The sequence below is a fragment of the Phalacrocorax aristotelis genome, chromosome 6 (genome assembly GCF_949628215.1).
Source record: "Phalacrocorax aristotelis chromosome 6, bGulAri2.1, whole genome shotgun sequence".
Lineage (NCBI taxonomy): Eukaryota > Metazoa > Chordata > Aves > Suliformes > Phalacrocoracidae > Phalacrocorax > Phalacrocorax aristotelis.
Window position 1 is genome coordinate 3419020 of NC_134281.1, and position 9644 is coordinate 3428663.

The window sequence follows — 9644 nt, forward strand, 5'->3', positions numbered from 1 at the left end:
GTAACTTTTCAAAGGAATCCTAAACCAAAACAGGGTAAGGCGTGAAGCGGGCGGAACAATTGCTACTTCGTTTTTAATTTCTCAAAATCACCATCAGACACATCATAGTGGTTAACACCAGAGAGACTCTGCAAGCTCCATAAACAATAGATGTATTACCCATTATCACACAAGTACAAATTAGTTTGACCTTTCCAGCTTTCTCACACTAGGCTTCCTTTTTTTCCACTTGACTACAGAAAATATTGAGTCAATCCATGTTGTGCGCTCTTCATTCTCAGATGTATTTGACCAGTGCTTTTTCCGTACATACGCCATTAGGAGACCCATCAAACACCGAATTCACCCGAGTAATTTTTTCACTCAAACCAGCGCATTACTAGTGCTCCCTAGGAGAGACCCAGCCTTACCCTAAGCATCGCGCCACATCCGCTTCTCCCACCTCTGCCTCCCTGATAAACCAACGTGCGACACACCCGAAGGCTGTGCTGGCATTCGGCGAGAGCTGGGCAGGCTGGAGAGCTGGGCCCAGGGGAGCCTCAGGGAATTCAGCAAGAGCCAGTGCAGGGTCCTGCCCCTGGGGAGGAACAGCCCCCCGCACCAGCACAGGCTGGGGGGGACCCGCTGGAGAGCGGCTCTGCTGAGAGGCCCTGGGGGTGCTGGGGGGCAGCGAGGTGACCCTGAGCCAGCACCGGGCCCTTGGGGCCAAGGGGGCCAGCGGTGCCCTGGGGGGCATGGAAAGGAGTGTGGGCAGCAGGGCGAGGGAGGTTCTCCTCCCCTCTGCTCTGCCCCTGTGCGGCCACATCTGGGGGGCTGCGGCCAGTTCTGGGCCCCCCAGTTCAAGAAAGACAGGGATCTACTGGAGAGAGTCCAGCAGTGAGCTACTGAGATGATCAGGGGCTGGAGCATCTCCCTTGTGAGGAAAGGCTGAGAGACCTGGGTTTGTTCAGCCTGGAGAAGAGAAGGCTGAGGGGGGATCTCATCAATGCCTATAAATACCTGAAGGGTGGGTGTCAGGGGGATGGGGCCGGGCTCTTTTCAGTGGTGCCCAACGCCAGGCCAAGGGGCCACGGGCACAAGCTGGAACACGGGAAGCTCCCCCTGAACATGAGGAGAAACCCCTTCCCTGTGCGGGTGCCAGAGCAGGGGCACAGGCTGCCCAGAGAGGCTGTGGGGTCCCTTCCCTGGAGACATTCACCCCCCGCCTGGACGCGGCCCTGTGCACCTGCTCTGGGGGTGCCTGCTCACGCAGGGGGTGGGACGGGGTGAGCTCCAGAGGGTCCTTCCAACCCCTACCAGTCTGTGATATATTCATTTAATATTCATTGTAGGACGTGTTGGCAAACAGTATGAAAATATTGCAGCAGAGATCAGAGAGGGAGGCTGCTCAGTTCCTCCCATCTGCCCTGACCATCTTTCCTGCTCTCAGACCCTATTCCTGCCCACCAAGAGATGCCTGCTCGATGCCCACAGAAAATGGAGCTGGCAAAGCAGCCAGCAGACCTCTTCCACCATGTGGATTTCTGAGCCAGACTAACACTGATCTAGCCTTAACAGACACGCGTACATCCCCAGAAAACCTTCCTGCTAGTCATCCAGTCGGAGAAGCGTACAAGGACAAAACACCCCTTATACCATGCACCTTTCAGGACAGCTTCCCTGCACAAACTGCGCTCACTGGGCACTGATTTCCACAGAGCTTAAAATCATTCTTCATGAATAATTGGCACTTTCTATCAGGAAGTCTGACTGCGCTGGATCCATCCTCCTGTTCTCTTGATCATCTTGTGTTGAAACCAAAGGAGCTAGGGAGGAGCAGAGAGAGGGTGATGCTGAGCAAGCCACACAAAAACCTTACCTGTCAGCCAAAATGTAAGAGGACCTGCTGCATCAGGCTGTGTAAGTGAAGATGGATAACAGGAAGGATAAAAACAGTGGGGAAAAATGAGGGGTAAACTGAGAAGCAGAATGGCTTCGTGGGTCAAAAGAGAATCATGACACCAATGAAAGAAATGTGTCAGGGAGAAAAATGATGCATTATTTTTCTACAGATTCCCCAGAATTAGGAATCCTGAGAAAATCATACGGTAGAAATTCTGATTAGGGTCATAGGCATAAACTTCAACATGCACCTAAAAGCCTGCAAACTGGCACTGGCTCTTTCCCAGCCCAGCGCAGAGGGTCGCGCTCCCAGGGCCCCGGGGCCGGCTCGGGGTGCTCCCTGGCTGCGTGCCCTTGCAGACGGGGAGGGATGCGCGCCGGGGTGCGCAGCCACCAGCCCGAGGCTGAAGTTGCTGGAGCGGCTGGGTGCCGTGCGGGTGACGCGGGTTTGAGTGCTGCCACCCTGTGGGATCGGTGTCACTCGTGTCTGTGCCTGCCACGGCGCTGCGTGCTCTGCCCAGCTCCCCGGCGCCCAGCGGCTCACCTGTATTTGGGAAACCACGGCGGGGCTTTGAAGCCCAAACAAGCTGTTTGCAGAAAAGCATAACACTGAAATACGTTTGAGCATTTATTCAGGAGTTGGCAATGTTTGTAAATACGATTTGGAACAAAAAGGTTACTGAATTCGGGCCAGAATAAGAACAAATATTATAATTCAAAATAACTTGCATGTCGAAGTTAACAATCTGATGTATTTACACAATTCCTATTTACTCACGCATATCAAGGCCTGGACTGAAATCCTGTTTTGTACATCGCTAAGAGCTGATTCTGTTTGAAATTACTCTTCTGCTGTACTTCATATTTCATTCATTTCTACTTCCAGCTATACATGCACAACAGAGGGCATTATACATCTCCCTAATTGAACAATACAGATCAATTAAATATGAAAAGTCATTCTTGGACTAAAACCCTCTTAGGCAAATGTTCTGCCCTTACGCTAAGTAACTCTTTTTAAAAAGATAGGAGTTGAGTGCTGTTCAGAAGTTTGGTTTGTTGTTTTTTTTTTTTAAAAAAGACTGGGAGACAAAGGCCAAGAAGATTCATCCATTCGTTCATGACAAGAGGACACAGAGCTTTTGCCTCCATTTCACAAGAGCAGGGTAGTAGCAATTAAAAAAAAAAAAAAAAAGAGTCTTATTTGATGAAAGCTATTCAGTGCCCTACGCAGGAGGCGGCTCAGCGCTGAACACGCCTTTCAAACACCCCTCGTGGGTCACGGCATTAACACGAGGTACGGTGTTATCAAATAGTACCATGGGAAAAGAAAAAATCACATTAAATCTATCTTTACACCGAAGGTAGCCCACCAGAAACCACAGGTTTCTCACACATAAAATGTGGGGTTCCCACTAAAGGTCCAAGGGGAGAAGATCAAGCGTTATCAGCCCAGCAAACAGTTCACACCTTGATGGTGTCAGAAACCAAGGTTTCCATGGGTGGGCTGAGATCCCCCCGACAGCAGCTCAGCACCACGGCAGTTAGCCGGCGTGTTTATTTTGCCATTGACTCACCAATACGTGCTCTTTGCTAATACACAACACCATCCTATAAAAATTTATTGACTCAAACCTAGTACAAACCTACAGCTAAGTTAACAGAAGAATCTGGCTCAGATAGGAGCCTAAAACTATCAGTCCAAGGAAGGGGAACCTGGCTGACAGCAACCTGGAGAGCTTATGGCATTTCTCCAACCTTTAAGGTCAGCCAGTAGCTCATAGGCAGTGAGTGGGATGTGACCACCTGAAGGGACAGAAGGACAGACCACGGCTCAGTCAAAAGACAGACATGGAAGAAGGAGGGGCTAAACCCAGAGGAGATGTGAAAAAGAAAGAGGTAAAAATGGGATATTAGAACCATTAAGTTACAGCCAGGGAGCAGGGCAAGCAGCTCAGCAATCCTGTGGACTTCCACAGATGGATAGTTGGGTTTTCACACTCCTATTACTGGAAGCGTAGAGATGGAAATGTGTTTAATTGTCTGAGTATGATGTTGGTTGTAGGTCTTCCCAAATAATACCCCATTATCTGCATAAGAAGAGTTTAATAAACCATGCACTTACAGTTCGGTTAAAAAAACACTGGTAGGTTATTGCTATTCAGTACTATTCAGATTAAATTACCATTTGTAACACAGGATTTTGCATTACAAACACCAAGCATGCCATTTGTTCCCTTTCTTAGTCTTCTAATTGACTAAAATGACCTGCTAAACCTTATCTAGATTGGGTTTAAGTACCACACCTCTTCATTGGCTAAGTATTTATATAAATAAATTATAAACACAGATTTTGTCTGAGGCCAATAGAGATCTTATACTGATACAACTTGCAGAAGAGTAAAACAGCCTGGTCTTAGAAGCAGCTCAGGACTAACTTGTCTCATGAACGGCTACCAAGTGCCAACAGCTGTTGGAAACTCTTCCAATAAAAACATCTTTGGTCCAAGACCTCATCTGTCTCCTACATAACCCTCTATGGCATCGAGTCTCAGCAGCTCTGGCCAGGTCCCCTTGGCTGGGTGCAGTCCCCCACGCTCTCCCCAGCACTCCAGTCACCCCAGAAGTATGTTAATTCAGGAGATCCCAGGAGATGCAAGTGGTGGCCAGCCTGGAAATTAAACTACTCCCGAGAAGGACGGTGGGAGGTGCAGGGAAACTGAGGGAGGGCTGAAGGGCACTAAACTTTGGACTGTGCTACTTGTGAGCAAGGATTGCAAAGGAAGGCGAACGGCCACGGCAGGGGGTGCTGTCATATTGCCCTCCTGGGTTAAAAAATTCTGGAGAATGCCTAGCTTAACACATGGTCTTTCAACTGCATTTTGCTCTGCAAACAAGAGTGGGGGAAGCCCATGTGAGATGGTTAATAATGACTGTGTCCACTGGGTCTCACTGAAGCCTGGCTCAAAGCCTCTGGCAAAACAGAGAGGAGGAAAGGTGGTGAAGCACCATCATGGTACTTTCCTTTTAAACTTTTGTATAATGCATAGGAGAGCCTGGTACTGCATATATCAAAAATTTTATTAATTAATAAAGATGTTTGGCCATATCTGAGACATCTCCAGCAAATCTTCAAGTAGCAGAACATCAGCTGCTGATCAACTGGCATCTTATGGAAGGTTTAATAGAAGAAGCAACTGTTGTAGAGCCCTGTTTTGAAACCTTGAGCTGCTTAAAACGTTTGTTTTTTTTTTTAAATAATCCCTGTAAAGGTGATTTTAAACATGTAATGGTTGTACATTACTCTTTTGGGTCCCCAAGACATGGAATAATTCAGTAAGTGTATCACTTACCTTACTGAAGTCCACATGCTGATACACCTATGCTGTAACGGGGTACCTCACCAGAAATCCAATCTACATGGAAGAGTCAAAACTTGCTCCTTGTGCTCTGGCTTCCTACATTTGAATCACGCCCACAACAAAGTCACTAGCTTAGCTGTTTGCAAAATACTTGGACCCTGTTAGTCCTGAGGGTTTGGCTTGACTTTCAGTGATTTAACCCGGCAATTAAAAAAAAGAAAAAAAAAAAAAAAACCCTCAACAATTCTTTTTTTCTTGGTGTCATGCTGAAACAGATTTTTATCCTGCAGATTAAGATAGAAAGTGACTGCTTGTATCTAGGGAAAAAGCACAGAATGAAGTTATTTCCCAGGTACAACACACACAGCACTGGAAAGCACTGTATAGTGTAGAAAACACTGTTGTCTTGATTCATAACGAAATGTGAACCTCATTTATGCGAAGATTGCAAGCAGATTTGACACAAGAGTTTTTGTTTTAATATCGCCTTCTTCGGTGGATGATGGTAGGGGACAGGGAATAGTTGTGTACTAGCATGAAACAGCAAATCAGTTGGATGTCATCATTATATATTTGCTTTGCTAATAATAAAAGGAATGAATCACTACTGTCATGATATTCATATTTATATTTGAGTAACCACTGTAGCAGATAACAGTAAAGATGTGTGCAAGTTTAAATCCTGGCAGCACGCCTAGATTAGAGCTTCGGAGCTGACATTTGTGGATTTCGTGTGATTCATGTTACTTTTCTCTGTTTGTGATTACCTTCCCGTCAGGGGCTGCACATCACTCACCCACCAAGCAGCAGACTTGCAGTTTCTGCATGTGAAGGAAAAATTCCCAACTGTTGCAGCAAACCCTCTTCAAATTGAGCCCCAGCCTCTGTATAACAATGGGGCTGAACAACAGGCCACCAGCAAAACCAAAAGGAGCGTGTAAACAGCTTTCACAGGGACATTATCGGGTCATTTTAGGCCAGAGAGGGGAGGCGCGGGAAGAAAACCCCAGACTTGCTCTAATCTAACAAGGCTAAAAATAGACCTGTGATGATTTATGAACTTTCAAAGGCAGCAGAGTATTTTTTAAGCAATAGCATCTTCTCCCACACCGCCTGCATCCCGGGAGCTGCCTGTGCGGCGCCGGGGCTGTGCCCACCCGTGCCCCCGACGGAGACCAGCCGCGGGCAGCCGATACCTCCATCGTGCTTCACCCAAATAAAATTCAGAAAGACCATGAGAGACAATAAAAAGGCAATGATCCAGCTCTCTTGTGGTTAACGTCTTTCCTGCAGCTCTGCCTTGTCTTCTTCACCTCTGATTTCTATTTTTCCCTTAATCAAGCTAACTACACAGAACTGCCAGACAAAGCCAACTCCCCAAACCGAGGGGAAAAAAAGTTACTTTGCACCAGAATATCTACGAAATTATTCAGAAGTTTTGCATCTGTGGTAGAAATTGCACAGGACCTTAACTACTACACCTCTTTTCTTAGTCGTCCCTGATGGGGTAACACAGGAGTGTATTTTAAATCAAATAAATGTTAATCCCAATAACCATAAAGACCTGGATATCAACACTTTCATGCATGAGGAGGTGCTACTTTGGGAACCAAGGTGGGCTCTCTCACCAGTTGCTTGCTGCCTTGCAGTGCTGTTATTTTTCCCTCTAGAATAAACACTTCTCAGCTGACAGTTAAAAATCAGCACTGGGGAAACAAGCAACGGGGGGATTAACACTGGAAATAGAACCGAGGCCACCCCGGGGAAGGATGGCTGTGGTCTCAGAGCCCACCCATCCGTGAGGGCTTGTGCCACACCACTGCCGAAGGTGTCCCCACGGCCCAGAGAAGAGGACAGACCCTTGCCCCTCATCAGAAGTCCACGGTGACCTGGGGCAAGGGGCTAAGGAGCTCCGCACACCACCGTTAAGGCATATAAAATGAGGCACTATCGTTGCATGGTGTTTACTGTTTACACGCTAAGGGAGAAGTGAGGCTTCTTGCAAAGGAAAGCTTTTCTTCTGCTGCCACTCACATTCAAAACATCTATTTTATCATCATGTAGAGCAGCACAAGCTTAAAATTCGGGGAACGCTAGATGGGCTAGAAGAGAGCTCAACTCCACTGCAGAAGATAGGGACGGGAAAATTGCCAAGTCGACAGAGTTTTGCCAGGATCATTCAACTCCAACTACCTGCAGGCATACCCTGCCTTACTCCAGCCCTCACCACCGGCTCTGGCTAACCCACAGCACATGGGGCAGGAGACTCAGAATAGTCGGTATTTACAAAAAAAAAAAAAAAACAAAACAAACCCAAAAACACACAAAAGGAGGGTGTTGGCGTGGCTTCCTGCAAAGGGTTACTTCACTTGATGGGATCTGCTGAAACACCTCCTGCAACCGAGCAAAACCTTGTCAGCTGTATTTAGCTCTGCCCAGAGTTCAGCACAGGAGGGAGAGGTTGCTGCACGCCAGTGGAAGCCATTGTCTAAAGCAGGCGGCTTTGGGAAAATTAGCAGTGTGCACACCCCTAAATGAGGCTGTGCAGCAAGTAAAAGAAGGATTAGCCATGTAAAGTAAGTCCTCTTGGTATTAGATTAAAGAGGGGAGGTGACTTTGAAGGATTATTCAAGAGCCATTTAAGCAGTTTTCAGGGACTTACAAACACAGGGTAAAAATGCAAGCTCCTCAGGTCCAGAAAAGAAGAAAATTAAGTGTCCTGGCCAGGAAAGCGGCAGGAAAGGCTTCTGGAAGACCCACCAGGCTGGCCCCCAGCACAGGGCCCCATCACCCTGCTTCCCACGCCCGGCAGCAGCCATCGTGCCCCGCGACAGCAGCGTGGGGAGCCCCGGCGTGCGGGAGCCTGGGCTGGAGCGTCCTGCCTGCGCGCCTGGGATGGGGCTGCTGGCAGGGAGCAAGAGACACGAGGGAAGGGGCTCCGAGAGCCGCGATGCCGCTGGGACACACCACAGGCCGCGGCATCCCTGGCCCCACGGCGGCTGGTGGGTGGCCGTCGACGCCACGCTGGGAGGGGGCGCGATGGACGCTGTGTCAGGAAGGATCCTCCAGAGCAGTCTGGCCATTTGAATAAGAGGCTTCCACCAGTCTCTGCTCTCATCTAAATGATTCAGCTGCTAGGATGCAGGTCCTGAACCGAAGCGTGTAAGCGGGAGGATGTGCATGCACAAACACAAAAACTGACTTCCCTCCGTAGCCAAAGGTTCCCCTCCTTCCCTGCACCTCGGGGTGCCTAATCAACATGCTGGCTCGTAATCCTTTGCCCACATTAATCCAGCAAGGGAAAATGAATACGTTGCTGCAAGACATCAGACTGCTTTACTGAACCCTCCTTGCAAAAAAAAAAAAAAAGAAAAGAAAAAAAAAGAAAAAAAACAAACCCGCTTTTCCTTAGTCTAAAAGGTGATGGATAATTAGTATGTAAGATACAAACTATTTCCACTTGTTATGCAAGCAGCATCGTTTAATTTGTAGTTTAGAGAGCAAGTCATTCCTGTCTGGGATAAATAAAACAACATGCTGCATTATGTTGCTCACGGCTCGGAGGCAACACCAGCCTGGGGAAAGCAAAAGAAGCTAAAACTCGAGCAAGGGACGTTGGCTGGATCAAGCAAAAAGTTATGCATGCATTTCTGCCGGCTCGGGAGGGAGCATCCCTCCGCCAGCGCAGGCACAGGCGCGGAGCCCCATCCCCGCACTCCCCACCGCCGCCCAGACCCCGGCCGGGGAGGGGGGCAGCCCGGCCCCGCACCCCGCCGAGCGGCCGCGGAGCCCCGCCGGCATCGCGGGGACCCCCCGGCGGCAGCGGGAACCGCACCCCGAGCTCCGCACCCCCTTCCTTCGGCCCCCGCGCCCCCCGTTCCCGGGGAGCCGCCGGGCGGGCACCCCGCGCTCCGCACCGCTCCGCGCCCCGCTCCATCCCCCCTCACCGCCGCTGCTTTCCTCGTTTATTCCCATTTTAATTTTGTGGTTTTTCTTTTTTCCTCGCTTTTCAAATCTGCCTCCCTCCTCTCGGTGCAAAGCCGCGCTTACCTGGGCGGCGCGGGGGGGCATGCTCGGCTCCGCGGGCGCGGAGGCCGCCTCCGCCCGCCCTGCGCGGCAGCCCCGAGATGCGCGGCTCCCGCAGCAGCCCGCGGCCGCAGCATTGAGCGGCAGCGGCCGGGGAGAGCCGGGCGGGCGCCGCGCAAACCCCACCTCCCAAACCTGCGCCGTGCGCGGGGGGCGGGCGGAGGAGCCGCGGCAGCGCGGCCGCCCTTAACCCTTCTCCTGCCCCGCTGCGCGGGCGCGGTGCCTGCGCGCAGCGGGAGCGCAAGGCGTCCAGCACCACCACCCCCCTCCGCCACCCCGCGGGGGTGACTGCGGCGGCTCAGCCCCGAAATATCC

General features: G+C 50.2%; 1 protein-coding gene across 3 annotated transcripts in view; it reads right to left on the reverse strand.

The window, feature by feature from the left end:
* The window catches only part of LOC142058457 (contactin-4), a 353801-nt gene extending 344422 nt beyond the window's left edge, over nt 1-9379 (reverse strand). For all 3 annotated transcript variants that reach the window (XM_075095620.1, XM_075095621.1, XM_075095619.1), the window contains exon 1: nt 9294-9379. The gene's annotated coding sequence lies outside the window, so the exon portion shown is untranslated. The remainder of the gene's footprint in view (nt 1-9293) is intronic.
* Between the last annotated feature and the right edge of the window lie 265 nt (nt 9380-9644).